Here is a 13,829-nt window from a genome sequence, read left to right as displayed (position 1 = left end):
CGTTTTCTGGTCTGGGATCCCATCCAGAATATCATCTTGTATTTATTTGTCTTATCTCCCTTTCTTGTTTTTGAGAAATACTTGCCAGGTGTTTTGTATAATGTTCCTCAATTTGGGATAGTCTGATGTTTTTCTCATGATTAGACTAGAGTTAGGACATTCTGGGGATGAAGAAGTCTGCAGAGATAAGTGCCATCACATCGTCTCAAGTGCCATACTATTGATATGACCGATCACTAACAATATGTGAACCTTGATCCTGCCAATATAGTCATTCTATAGTTTTTAATGCAGTGCATACTTATAGGAGATGACAGATACAAAATAAGCTTAATTGAAGTGTGATCTTCTTCATCACTTTTACCTTGGAAAGGTGTCCCTCTCAAAATCATCAGATAACTTTATAAAGGGATTACAAATTTCCACACTGCTAAGGTTTCTGCACATTCAGAAGGGTCACAGTAAAATTAATTGAGCAGAATTTGAGCAGATGACTATAATATTAGAAACTGGTGCCTTTCCATACGTTTTCCCACAAATCACAGGAGTGAAGAGGCAATGGTGAAGCGGGAACCACTCAAGGTCTTTCCTTTTCTGCATGTATACAAAAGTATTATAATAATTGTTTCTCTGAGCATATCTGTCACTCGTTACAGAAGTCTGGGAAAAAAACTGCAATCAAATTTCACTTTAGTCATATGCCAGTTCAGATGAATGCTGCTGTAACACTTAAACTGACATTCACGTCATAAAGCTCCTCACTCCACACTTGTATATATCTAGTTGAACAGCACTAAATAATTTTCCCCATTTTTTAATCGTTGGTAAATAATAGAGTAAAATGAAAGAAACTGGGAGGGGGCATTCAGGCCTATTATGACAATTCTTTATGCCGTTTAACAGCTGGAGATTTTTTTCCATATTTGACTTCCTTCTTCCCACATACTTTTCAGATACAGAGTTGAATATTTGGCCACATGCTATTCTCACTACTCTCTCTCTCTCTTTTTTTTTTTGACTCTCTTTTCCTCACCTAAGTTATTAAGCTTTCTCACAAGAGTTAATAACTACCAAATTCACATGGCCTAAGCGGATTAATTGGGTTTTGCAAGGCTTTTTGATAATAGAAGAAACTATATAGTGATAGGAGCACTACCTCGACTTGTTGCCTCTCTTTCCCAGTCTTAACAATGGGGATGTTCAATGTCCGCTTAATGTTTTCAAAGAACAGACAGTATCTGATTGGATTCTCAGTCTGATTTGCCATCCTTTAACTTTGCAGTTATAAACAGACATAGTAGAACTTGCAGATTCACAGGGACAGAAAACCTTTCTTTGACCTCATCATAACAGGAAATTGCTGAACTGGAGGTGGAAGCCTCAGAAACTTGTCCTGAGTGTTGGCACTTGGAGCAGTGTCCAGTGACGTATGCTAGGAGGAAGTTGAGGGACTTAGTGTGTGAAGCCACAGGGAGGGGTTGTCCCTCCTGAACAGAAGCAGAAGTAGTCACATGGTATCTTCATTTCTGTAGTACTTGTGATATTTGGCCACTCACAAGAAAAACAAAATATGAACCAACCTCATGGTAAATATATGAAATACGGGGCAAACAATCGCAAATTGAGACAATCTATTTTTAGCAGCAATAGTTCTATTTTTACTGAACTATAAAGGATATTCTGGTAGTAAAGAAATTATTCAATAGCATATAATATTTGCACAAAGATACCACTTAAGATACATAATACAAAATAGATAATTATCTGTGGAGTTTTGTTTTATATAAAAAAGATACATTGATGTTCTGGAGCCAAAAATTCCACTGCTATATTGAGAATTGTTTTAGAAACAACATTCTTTTTTTTTTGTGAGATGGAATCTAGCTCTGTCACCCTGGCTGGAGTGTAATGGCATGATCTCGGCTCACTGCATCCTCTGCCTCCTGGGTTCGAGCAATTCTCCTGGCTCAGCCTCCCGGGCAGCTGGGACTACAGGAGCCCACCACCATGCCTGGATAATTTTTGTATTTTTAGTAGAGATGGGGTTTCACCATGTTGGCCAGGCTGGTCTCGAACTCCCGACCTCAGGTGATCCGCCAGCCTCAGCCTCCCAAAGTGTAGAAACAACATTCTTACAGGTCTTTCTTGCTAAAGTCTGAAGAATCAAAGCACCAACAAAGAAAACAAAATGACCCTGATACAACTGAGTTTTTTGGCTTGCACTGTTAATTTTTTTCCCCCTAAATTTTGTTCCATCCTATGCATGAAGCTAGAAAAGGTTCAAATCTGTTTCCAGTAAGAGAAAGGACTTGAAATAGTTTCATAAATGTTATTGTTAATTTCTAGAGTGTTACTTGCTGATTAGGAAACAAACATTTAAACAAATATGAACAGCAATAAGAATCACTGCAATCTTAGGTTTCAGGCTGCTAACAAATTCTCATGTGTGTTTAGGAAATATATTTGTATACAGGAAGTGGAGTTCTATTACTATGTATCTATTCTTAAATCCAACAGTCTACAGTATTTGTTCAGAGATAAGACCTTTCTTAGGTAATACAAGGAATGAAATTTGTTACGTAGCATAACAGTGAATCAAAAGTTTGCTTAATAAGCAAAAGACTCTTCAGTCATTAATCTAAGCCCTAAGTATTAGGGAAAGTAAGCTGAATGGGATACTTTCTAGATCTGGAATCTTTTAAACATATTGATAAATATTCTCTCTCTCTCTCTCTCTCTCTCTCTCTCTTTCTTCCTAGACAAGATCCAGCTCTATTGCCCAGGTTGGAGTGCAGTGGTGAGATAATAACTCACTTCAGCCTTGATCTCCTGGGCTCAAGCAGTTCTCCTGCCTCAGCCTCCCGAGTAGCTGGGACCATAGGCACCCTCTACCATGTCTGGCCAAAATTTTTTGAATTTTTTGTAGAGACCAGGTTTCACCATGTTGCCCAGGCTGATTTCAAATTCCTGGGCTCAAGTGATCTTCCTGCCTCAGCCTCTCAAAGTGCTGAGATTACAAGTGTGAGCCACCACGCCCAGCCAAAATATAAATATGCCTTTAATAGTAACACCTAATTACCTAACACCATCAAAAATGGGGTGCTCCATGAAGAAGCACATAATTCAAATTATTGAAGTTTATCCCTTCTAATGACCACATAGATTTCTCCTGCCACATTAAAAAATTAGATAATCAGTATTTCTAGGATAGTTGTTTTCTTCCAACCAATTAAGGCATAATCTACATAGTAGAACATTCAGAGGATGATGCCTGGTCAACATTTGAATAAACAATCACTGTGGTGTTACCTCTATTTAAGATGACTCCAATAAAACTTCTATGGTTTGCATTATTAGTTGATCAGACTTTAAGTATTATCTTTTGATAGAGTCAAGGAACCTGTCTTACCTCCCCATCTCTGACCAAAATATACTTGTTTTCTATAAGTTATAATGCCAGATAGCCAATTTTATGAGAATTGTCCCTATAATATATCCATGAGCACGATGAGTACCTGGCATGAAGATGCATAAAGGAGGCAGTAATATACAACAACTGAAGCATGACCTCTGGAGCCAGTCTGCTTCGGACAAATCCCAATTCCATTACTCACTGGCCACCTAAACAAGCTACTTAATTCATCTGCCTCAGTTTTCTTCAACTGTTTAATGGGTATGATCAACAAACCAACTTCAGTGGGTTATCATAAATATTAATAAATGAGAGAATGAATGTGAAACAAAGCTATAAGCAATCATTAGTAACAATAATAAAAGATGATCATTATTTTTCATGGAGTTTTTGCTAGTGCCATGTACTGTTTTGTTAATACTAATTGCCTGATTTTCTGTCAATGAATTTTTGGCTGATCTAAGTTTCCACTTCCCTCACCCCTTGGCTGGGATCTAGGTACGAGAGTTGCTTGGCAAGCAAACTAGAGATAAATAAGGTGTTACTATATAAAGTTAATATAGGCACATATGAATATCCAAACATGCCATAATGTTGAGGTTTGACCCTTTCCCTAATACTCAGTTTCTTTATTCAAAATGTTCTAATTGGTGTTTTTATGTTGGTCCTGGTAAACTTTGTTAACTCTTTGTACTTTGCAATTTATGCTTTTTTTCACGGTTTAATTTCTGAACCATATTATATATAATCAGGTACCAGCGAATAAAAGGACCAAACTAAAAATGATGGAATATACAATGAAGGAAGCATAGGATTTCTACAATCTATTCTAGACTCTTTATTAAAAGAAAGGTAGGTGAAGCCTCCCTCTTTGAAATTTAAATTTAATATACTTTTCACAATTCTGCTGTGCTCTCAGTAAATATGGAATTTACAAGCCATCACGTGTACTAAAGTAAAGCATGAAGTCCTCATGCTGCTTCAGCACAAGATGCTTACCTTCAACTATTCCCTGAGCTTGTAGGAGACAGATGATATACATCAATATGCTCTTAGCCACAGTCAGGCAATAGATACAGAATCAGGCAACAAGCATCATAATACAAAGGCTGGAAATGCCTGAAAAGATTCCTGAGAGGCATTCACAGAGTCTGAGATGTCCTCTCTGAGGACCAATTGTTGCCAAAATCAGAGTGCCAAGAAGCCACTCAGGGACTCCATCCTGTAGATAGACCCCTCTCCCATTTTCCTGGAGCTTACTCAGTATGACTCACCTCCTTAAAGCCACCATGAGGGTGGTTCATTGGGAAATGGGAAAAGACCTGGCCATGTGCCTGAGGTACAGAGGATATCATTGGTTTCTTCAGTAACATGCAGGTGAAAGCTATGGGTATCTCACGATGACCAGAAATTTGTAAGTGTACCTTTCAGATGGCGAAAGCTAAATCTCAGATTTTCTACTTTCTTGCCTTTGGCAAATCATTTTGAATACTCTTTTGATAAAAAGGTCTTTTACAATGTCTTTATCCCTTTGAGTAATGTTTATTAGGGGGACATTCTCAGAGGTAAATTTTGAAAATAAAATAAATAGAAAATAGAGTAAATCCCTTCTTTATCACTTTTACTGACAAATGACAACAGAAAAAAAAATAGTACATAAAAGATCTAATTTTTAGGCTCCACCAAAGCATATTTGCAACATTTCATCATGTCATATGAATTTATTAGCTATGCTGTTAATATACAATTAACATCACTTGGCGATATGCTAAGTCAGTGGAATAAAAACTCATAAAAAGGCTAATGTTTCTGACACGAACTGACAGGATAAGCCATTGGAATTCACTTAGTGCAGGTGTTTCATTGCTATTTATTCCAGCAAATATTATCAACCACCCACTTCTGCCCAGTGATGCAGACCTGAGGATCCTGGTATGTTTTGCACAGATTCTGACTTGTGTCTTCAGTACTCTAGATATGGGCACACAAAAGCGAGCTAAGACATGTCAGAAAAAGCATTTGCACTGTGTGTATGATACTATTGTTATTATTATTACAGGTCCACGTGCTCCACTAAAACTGAGCAGCTACTTACGTGCCCGGCACTGTGCCATATCCTTTCATATAATTTCATTTGGTATAGGGGAGCAGATGTTTGCTCACGTACAAATGAAACAGGAAACGCATAGAAGAGCATTAAGAACCACTGTGAAAAACTTATAATATAGGCCTCCTATTCTCAGGCTAAATTTCATCAGTTTACCCAGTGGGGATGAATGGAAAAAAGTACGGTTTCCAAGTGAAAAGATTTTCTCTAAGAGTTTAAGAGTAAGAATCCCCTCTCCTTTAGTTCATGTCTCCTCCTTCCAGACCAGATTCCTTCTGAGATCAGCAATGCAGTGGCTTAAATCCCTGGATTAGCTGTGACCTCTTCATTTCTTTTTTTTTTTCTTTTTACTTCTTGTTAAAAATCCAAATCAGAATATTTTTGGATTTTAAAAAAAGTGAATGAAAGTGAGACTATAATGATTATGGCAGTGATGCAGTTGACAACTGCATTACAATGAAAGGTTTTCTTTTTATTCAAGAAAACGTGACCAGTATTCTGACTTCCCCTTAACCTACCCACACTCGAGCTTCAAATTTACTTGCCTTTTAAAAATTCCAAATCATGAGAAATTATGTATCACCTGCTTTAGATTTCCTAACAGAAAGTGAACATTAGAGTTTTGCAGCTAAAACAGACATTAAAGCTATGGCATAGCTAACTTCCTCTGGAAAGGAAAGAGATCTGAAATTAGAAACACAAATTAAGAAGTAACAAGTATCCACGTTTTCATTGCTTACAAAATGACTTCTCACGCATTACACAGAGAACGACAATAATAATATAACTGGGCACATGTGCCGTGTGACCTCACCCAGAACTAGAAAATGTAAACTTCTATGTTTTGTTGTTAATCTATCATTGCAATACTATGCTATAGTTTTTGTGCTGCTTATAGAAGATGTTTCTATTATTCATGTCTTTATATTTTACTAAATGCAGTGGGTTCTCATTTCCGAATAGAACATACAGTCATACCTTGGTATACATGGGGTACTAGTTCCAGGATCTCCTGTGGATACCAAAATCCACAGATCCTCAAGTCCCTGATATAAAATGGTGTAGTATTTGCATATAGCCTGAGCACAACCTCCCATATACTTTCAATTATCTCTAGATTACTTATAATAACTAATACAATGTAAATGCTTTCTTTACAATGTAAATAGTTGTTACATTGTGTTGTTTAGGGAATAATGACCAGAAAGAAAAATATGTACATGTTCAGCACAAATGCAACTTTTTCTAATATTTTTGATTTGTGGTTGGTTGAATCCAATGATTGTGGAACCCAAGGATACAGGGAATCGACTATACTTTTATTCTTTGTAATACAATAGCACATTATGAAATGCATCACCTCAAGAAAAAAATGATCTTAGATGGTGCCACTGTTGGTCAGGTAAGCAACATTTCCTTATTTTTCCAGAGATAGAACTAAAAACCTTAAAAATAATGTGATGGGAATTTGGAAATCGCTTCTTTCATATACTGTCTTGCTTTGATTACGATAATTCATTAATTAAAATACACAAAACAACACCTCATTCCTGTTGAACTGCTTCAAGGACCAGATGTTAAAATTCTCCAATTATATTTTTATTCCACTGATTAACATGTGTCATTGACAGAATATAAGATCTCTTCCAATTTAGGATTTTCTATTTGCCTATTTCACTGTAATTTTGGATGGAATGTATGGATATTTAATAGCATCTGCACATTTTCAAAGGAATTCAGGAATAAATCTTAGGTTCCTTTGGTGATTATGACTGACATGTTGACTCTATTCATAAAAGTTTTCAATATTTTTTCTCCATGGATTTTGACGTGCTCCTTTGTGATATATACAAGATACCTAATCGTCCTGAAGGCATATAAAGATTTTTCCTACTCTGGAGTCTCTGGGAAATGAAAATGGCATTCACTGTGCATCTTGCGATCAGGAGCACAGCCATTTCTGCAAAGGACTCACACCCCTGAGGATGCTTGGGGCAGGTTTGGCCTATTGTATGTCTAGTTATGACACACATTTTTCAGTCATTATTTTTCAGCATGGAAATAAGATTTTAATTGACTAAAACAACAAAGTACATATTCAATGTTGGTAAAACATCACCTTTGCTCTGCATGTTTTATAATAAAAACCAAGTGGCTAAAGGTGACAGCAATTATCCTCAGCTTCATAACAGAATAATCCTGCTGTGAGGGACAAACTATGATTCCAGGGAAATTCTGTAATCTTTTTAGTGTTTACCAATCTAACTCTCTTGAGACTGGTAAATTATGCAAGTCAGTTATGCTAACAGGCATTTCATAGACCGTGGTAAATAACTTGAACCAACTAAGACAAGGTAAAATAAAAACCCTTGAAATTATTTTGAACATTTTAAGTAATCTGAGTATTGTAATCAAAACAGTATTCAAATTGTCTATGTTTTCAGCAGAATCAGGCAGTTTTATGATATCATGAACTACTTTTAGCAAATTGCCAATAAAAATAAGCATATACCAGGCACTGTTATAGATACTGGCTGAGGATGGAACAGTGGAAAAAACAGACCAAAAAAAAAAAAAAAAAAATCAACCCGGCAGAGGAGACAAAGAAACAAATTAAATATAGTATATTAAATGTGGTAAGTGCTATGGAGAAAAATTAGCAAGAAAGTGGTACTAGGCCTGATTTCAAACTACATTATGAGGCCATAGTGACCAAAACAGTGTGGCACTGGCACAAAAAAAGGCACATAGACCAATGGAACAGAATAGAGAACCCAGAAATAAACCCAAATTCTTACATTCAACTGATATTCAAGAAAGCAAACAAAAAGATAAAGTGAGGAAAGGACATCCTTTTCAACAAACGGTGCCGGGATAATTGGCTAGCCACATGTCGGAGACTGAAAATGGATCCTCATTTCTCACCTTATACAAAAATCAACACAAGATAGATTAAGAACTTAAACCTAAGACCTGAAACTACTGAAATTCTAGAAGAAACATTGGAAAAACCCTTCTAGGCATCGGCTTAGGCAAGGATTTCATGACCAAGGACCCAAAAGCAAATGCAATATAAACAGAGATGAATAGCTGAGACCTAATTAAACTAAAGATTGTTTTTGCATGGCAAAAGGAACAGTCAGCAGAGTAAACAGATAACCCACAGAGTGGGAGAAAATCTTCAAAATCTATACATCTGACAAAGGACTAATATCCAGAATCTACAACAAACTCAAACAAATCAGTAAGAAATAAAACAAACAATCCTATCAAAAAGTGGGCTAAGAACATGAATACACAATTCTCAAAAGAAGATATACAAATGGGCAACAAACATATGAAAACACGTTCAACATCACTAATGATCAGGGAAATGCAAATCAAAACCACAATGCAGTACCACCTTACTCCCGTGAGAATAGCCATAATCAAAAAAATCAAAAAACAGTAGATGTTGGCATGGATGTGGTGAACAGGGGACACTTCTATACTGTTGGTGGGAATGTAGACTAGTACGGCCACTATGGAAAACAGGGTGGAGATTCCTTAAAGAACTAAAAATAGAACTACGATTTGTTCCAGCAATCCAACTACCAGATGGAAAAGAAGTCATTACTTGAAAAAGATACTTATGCACACATGTTTATAGCAGCACAATTCACAATTCCTCTAACCAGAGGAAAAGAAGTCATTACTTGAAAAAGATACTTACGCACACATGTTTATAGCAGCACAATTCACAATTGCACAATCATGGAACCAACCCAAATGTCCATCAACCAATGAGTGGATAAAGAAACTGTGATATTATATATATATACATATATATATATATGATGGAATACTATGCAGCCATAAAAAGGAGTGAATTAACAACATTTGTAGTGACCTGGATGAGATTGGAGGCTATTATTCTAAGTGAAGTAACTCAGGAATGGAAAATCAAACATCATATGTTCTCACTGATATGTGGGAGCCAAGCTATGAGGACACAAAGGCATAAGAATGATACAATGGACATTGGGGACTTGGGGGGAAGAGTCAGAGGGGGGCCAGGGATAGAAGACTACAAATATGGTGAAGTGTATACTGCTTGGGTGATGGGTACACCAAAATCTCACAAATCACCACTAAAGAACTTACTCACGTAACCAAATACCACCTGAACCTCAGTAATCTATGGAAAAATAAAAAAAAATACATAAAATTAAACAAATAAAGGGGTACTAGGGAGTGTGGGAACAAAAACCAGAGGGCTGCAATTTTAGTTTAGGAGATTAGAGAAGGTCCAATTGAGAAGGAGATGGAGGAGTGAGCCCTGTGGGATCTGAGGATGGAGTATTCTGGGTAGAGAAAACAGAAACTGCAGTTGCTCTGGAGCAGAAGTCTGTCTGATAGCGTTACAATTATCAAGACAGTTATAGTAGCTGGAACAGTCTCCTCTGAAGGCAGAGGAGAGGAGAAAGCAATGAGATGGGAGGCCAGGTGGAGGAAGGGGTGCAAGTTGTCTGGGGCCTTGTAGACCATTGTAAAGATTTGCCTTATATTCTGAAAAAGGAGCCTCTGGAAGGCTCTGAGCAGTTGGTTTTGTCCTCTAATTTATATTTTAAAATACCTGCAAGGTTGAAAACAGGCAATAGGAAGGCAAACGCAGAAATATGAAGATAAGTCAGAAGGCATTGCAATAATCCAGGCAACAGATGTGGCCTAGACTGCAGTGTTAATGCCAAGAGGTTGGTTTTGGATACATTTTTAAGGTAGAATTAATGTGATTTGCTGTTGGACCAAGATACGATGTGAGTGAAAGAAAAAAGAAAAGGATGATTCTGAAATTTTGAGCCTCATGAATGGGAAGGATGGAGTTCTTTTTAGTAAAATAGGGAAAATTCTAAGAGAAACAGGCTTAGAGAAGAAGTAGTTCAGTTTTGATATTTTAGGGTGATGTGTATGATTTGTCCAAGCGGATTTTTCAAATACGTTGCTAGATGTCTGAAGTTGAAAAGATAAAGCCAGGCTGGAAATGTAACTCTGGAAGTTGTCAGCATGTAGAGCGTATTGAAAGCTGTGAGGCTACCTGAAGATCACCGAGGATGAAAGGATAGATAGAGAAGAGAGGAGATCAAGGATTGAGTTGTGAAGCATGCTGACCTGGAAATATTGGAAGGCTCAGGACCAACTGACCAAAGTAGCAGAGATGGAACAGCTAATGGGAAAGAAAGAAAACTAGGAGAATATGGGATTCTAGTAGCCAAGTGAAGAAAATGTCTCAAGGAGAAAGAGTGGTCAACTGTGTCAATAATTACAGATAGGTCAAGTAAGACATGATAATCAAAACTTGAATTTAAGAAGTCGGAGGTCACTAGTGACCTTGGTAGAGAGCAGTATGGATAAAAGCTTCGGGAGAGGATGGGAGGTGAGGAATTGGTAATGTTATGTTTATATGTATTTCAAGGAATTTTCTTAAATGGGAACAAAGAACTGGATTAGCAGGGATATGGGGATAAAGTGTTTTTGTTTGTTTAGTTGGTTGGTTTTTAAAGATTGGAGCGAGGAAAAGATTCACATAAAAGAGAAAAGACTTTCTAGGGTGATGCCCTTAAGTAAGAGAAAGGGGATCTGAGCTGGTACACAGTGAAATGTTAGTGTAGGTCAAACCAGTGATAAGCCAATGTGGCTATCAGTAAAAGTCAAATGTTCCAAAAGAATGACAAACTAGGTTAGCCTATAGGACAGGTAAGAGTTTTTATACACCTGGGATGATATAAAGATAAGGCAAAGTTGGGATAACATCAAGTATTACTACAAGGCAATATGTTTTCCTATCAACAGCACCACCAAACACAAACAGCTGTTTTATTTAATGACTGCATAATATGTGGTAGGCATTATTCTAAGTCTTTTATACTTATTGTCATTTAATTATTACAAGAAAGACTACATCCCCCTGGAGAAAACTGAGTCACAGACAATTTACTAACTTTCCAAGGTCACATGCTTTGTAAGGAGTTCTATTGGGTTTTATAAGCAGGCAGACTGACTCTAAAACCTGTGCTTTAGCACAGGTTTCTGATTTTCACCCATCCATCTCTTTATACATTCATCTGCATACCTACCTAGAAAATCCCATATTCTCACTCCTGGTTAGTGTTTCCAATGGTGAAGAATTGTACTGAGAAATATTCATCAGAAAATGAAAGACTGTGAAATACAAAATACCATGAATCTAGGCAGAAATTCATGTCATTATAGTAGGCTTGGAGTTTAGGGATCAAGTACAGATTGACTTTTTGGTTCACATGCATTACTGGAAGACTAAAAACCATCCCTCTCTGGACCCCCTTTCTTCTCAGAATATACTTGTGCAGCACCAAACAGCAGGAGAGGGGCAGAAGCAGGCTAATGTTTCACATGAGGAACACCGTGCTGCTCCCATGGGTGAACTATTCTGATGGCTTAAAAGGGGTCACCCCTGCTGGTGTCATGAAAGGGATGGGAGTCTTCAAGGGGATGACTCTAAGGGAATATCAAGGAGTGTTTACTGGAAGGCAAGGCCTCCTTACCCACTCACCCAATTCCCCTGACTCTGGGAGAAGGAGGAGCAGCTGGTGACCTAATACGCTCATCTCCACCCTTACCAGACTCCAAAGCCCAACATAAATCAATGATATTTACCCATCTATGGAAACCTTTTTCATAACACCTAACAACCTCAGTTTTATTTCTTCGGTTTTCTGAAAGCACTTAATCCAATAGCTCAAATATCTCCCTTAATTTTTAGTGTTTGCTAGCTTTTTACTAACAAATAAGACTAAAAGCACCTTGAATTAAGAAACTGTCTTATTTTGCATTTGTTACAATATTTAGAAATATTAAGCCTCTAGCACAAATGCAGTTGATTTTTAAGTCTTGTTTTAGATCAACTTATCATCTTGTTTGTGTATGTGAAACAAGTAAAAAATATCTGATGTTATAGCTCCTCATTTATTGATTTAATTTTTTCACTGACAGTGTATATTAATATGAATACTTGGATTACTTAAAAATAAATACAACTTAACACCTAGCTCATATTCTGGTTTTCTTTTAAAAATAATATTAATAAAGTTTTTATTTTTAGGCTTCATATGCAAAAAATTAAGTACCATGAAATATGGAGCGTGCAAATATTCTTAACTTTCATATTAAGTAGTAAAAAAACCCTAAGTTTTTAAAAAGATGTGTTGACTTAGTTTTTAAAATAAAATTCACTGTAACATTTATTCAGCTCATTTTCTACATTAAATTTTAACAGAGGTTATATATTATTGATCTAAGGCTGCATAACAAATTATCTCAAGATATATTGCCTTACAACAACAATAAACATTTATTATGTTATGGCTTCTGTGAGGCAGGAATCGGGAGTAATTTAGCTGGGCAGTTCTGTCTTAGCCCGTCAAGATGACATTTCCTTACATGCGGCCAAAAAACATATGAAAAAAAAGCTCAGCATCATTGATCATTAGAGAAATGCAAATCATAACCACAATGAGATACTATCTCATACCAGTCAGAATGGCTATTTTTAAAAAGTCAAAAAAATAACAGATGCTGGTGGGGTTGTGGAGAAAAAGGAATGCTTATACACTGTTGGTGGGAGTGAAAATTAGTTCAACCACTGTGGAAAGCAGTGTGGTGATTCCTCAAACACCTAAAAACAGAAATACCATTCAATCCAGCAACACCCAAAAGAATGTAAATCATTGTATTATAAAGACACATGTATACACATGTTCATTGCAGCACTATTCACAATAGCAAAGACATGGAACCAACCTAAATGCCCATCAATGGTATACTGGATAAAGAAAATGTGGTACATATATACCATGGAATGCTATACGGTCATAAAAAGAATGAAATCATGTCCTCTGCAGGAACATGGGTGGAGCTGGAGGCCATTATCCTTAGCAAACTCACACAGAAACAGAAAGCCAAATGCTGCATGTTCTCACTTATAAGTGGGAGCTAAATGATGAGAATACATAGACACATAGAGGGAAACAACACACACTGGGGCCTATTGGAGGGTGGAGGGTAGGGGGAGGCAGAGAATCAGGTAAAAGAACTAATGGGTATTATGCTTAATAGCTGGGTGACAAAATAATCTGTACGACACACCCCCATGACACAAGTTTACCTATATAACAAATCTGCACATGTACCCCTGAACTTAAATAAAAAAAAAAAAAAAGATGTCATCTCTGCAGATACGAAGCCTGACTAGAATTGAAGGTGCAATTCCAAGATGTCCCACTCACATAGTTGGCA

The 13,829-nt window shown here is 36.9% G+C and overlaps 1 protein-coding gene across 4 annotated transcripts in view; it reads right to left on the bottom strand.

Moving 5' to 3' along the window:
* The window catches only part of PRKG1 (protein kinase cGMP-dependent 1), a 1,318,464-nt gene that overhangs the window by 61,219 nt on the left and 1,243,416 nt on the right, over positions 1-13,829 (bottom strand). The window lies entirely within an intron of this gene.

Source organism: Symphalangus syndactylus, chromosome 4 (genome assembly GCF_028878055.3).
Source record: "Symphalangus syndactylus isolate Jambi chromosome 4, NHGRI_mSymSyn1-v2.1_pri, whole genome shotgun sequence".
Lineage (NCBI taxonomy): Eukaryota > Metazoa > Chordata > Mammalia > Primates > Hylobatidae > Symphalangus > Symphalangus syndactylus.
This window is presented reverse-complemented; position numbering and strand designations above follow the sequence as displayed.